Consider the following 1,983-nt stretch of genomic DNA (forward strand, 5'->3'; position numbering starts at 1 on the left):
CTCGCTGGTGGGGTGGGGTGAGAAGCAGAAAAGGCCTTGACTCTGTGTCAGCACTGCTCAGCAGTAACCAAAACATCCCTTTATTATCAGCACTGTTTTCAGCACAAATCCAAAACACAGCCCCATACCAGCTACTGTGAAGAAAATTAACTCTATCCCAGCCAAAACCAGCACAGTCACTGATTCTTCTTTACTGAGGATAAATTTGCTGTTACTTTTGATCCTGCAGGGATGTTGAGAACAGCACGCAGGTCTCCCGCCTACAGGGCAAATTTAAGCTGGTGTCAGGCAATAAAGGATAATGCTGGTCGCTGTCCTGATTACAGATTCAGAGCGAGCAAAAACGATCCTGGGTTCTTTACAAGAAGTAGTTGGGAGAGAGAAAGAAATAAGAATAAAGCCTGAGGAACGGGAAATGAGGCATGAAAAGGTGGCAGAAGAAACACAAGTCTTTCATTCCGGGTGTTGGAAAAGAAACGCCGTCTTGGTCCATCAGTCTGGCTGAATCTAGTCTAGGCTCCCTCAGGATCTCTGAAGCAGAGGGCATCTCCCAGGACCGGAGCCCGACGGTGCCGGGGAGGACGCGAGGCTCCAGTCGCAGCTGCTGTCCCTTCTCCCGGAGCTGGCGCCGTCTCCGTGTCTCAGACAGCCCCGTCTCCCCATCGCTTCCTTCAATAATCTGAGGTAGTTTCCAACAGGCTGTTTGTTCAGTACATATATTTCACATAGCTTTTGTTCATTAATACCACCTCAGGCCTTCTTTCAGATTAACTTTTTGTATATCCAGCTTTTACTGCCCAAGTAACCATTTTATGCACCAATCTGATAGGGGGTTTTGTTACTTGGGCAACTGTAACGCAACAGCGGTTTCATGACAGGATTTCTGAATCATAAAGTTAATCAAGTGACGTGACTCACTTAAGGTGCTGGGCTTGTGTTCAGGTCTACGTACAGTATTAGGCCTTTATTTGTACTGTGCGGCATTACTGCTTCAAGAAGTATATTTTTAGTCAGGAGCAAGACCTAAAAATGTGTCTGGTTGCTTTCCAAAGTCTGAAATGTTTAGTTTTGTTTTTAATCTCGCAATGCAGGGTGGCGGGAACGAAGAGCACGGGCACGGCGTACCCAAGGATGCCTTTAAACAGCTTATAACTGCATGCAACACACCAGGTCACAAGGTTCAGTTTAAAAGCTATGTTTTCTAAGCCTTTAATTTCCTCACAGCATTATATATCTTGGATAAATGCTTTTATGCCCATAGAAGATGAAATTAGAGCCAGTATTCAACAAGAGCCAGAAACAGCAAGAATTGCAGCGGCCGTCGCTGGGTTTTGCCTTCTAATTACACGCTCGCTCTTCCCAGCTCCACCCAGCATGTGCAGCGGCGAAGCCAACCATACCTAAAGCTGTGTAAGTACCACATCCAGGACGCCAAAGATGATTTTGCAGATGTCTGTAATTGGACGGGCTCATGGTTTGCTTAGGCACTGAATTTGTGTAAATTGCACAGTGACCTGTGTTAGGGATGGGACAGCAGTCTGCTCTCCCAGAAGGAGCTATCTATGGAAGGCCTTGTGCCCGTGGCAGGCGCACAGGAGGTCCATGCAATACCCAGCCTTGAGGTTTCTTGTATATTCGGAGTTTAAGCAGCCATTGTCTGACTTGGTGGTTTCACGGTATGCCTAGGTGATCCAGGACCACGCTTCCTTCAAAAGGCACAGACCTTTTTCCCTCCCACCTTGCATTTTCACTGCTGATTGATCATAAGGCAATACAATGATCCAGGTCAACCTGTTAAACTGACTGATCTTTTTTTTTTCTGAGTTTTCAGTTCCATGACTCACTGCAAGCAACAGGTACTGCCAAAACAAAGGAGGAAATGGGGAACCACATAACGGCAGGACCATTTTATTCCTGAAATATCAATACAATAACCAAGTACGCCATGGTATTTCTGCTTTCGGTGTCTGGAGTTCAAACACT

This window comes from Aptenodytes forsteri, unplaced genomic scaffold, assembly GCF_000699145.1.
Source record: "Aptenodytes forsteri isolate BGI_AS27 unplaced genomic scaffold, ASM69914v1 Scaffold418, whole genome shotgun sequence".
Classification (NCBI taxonomy): domain Eukaryota; kingdom Metazoa; phylum Chordata; class Aves; order Sphenisciformes; family Spheniscidae; genus Aptenodytes; species Aptenodytes forsteri.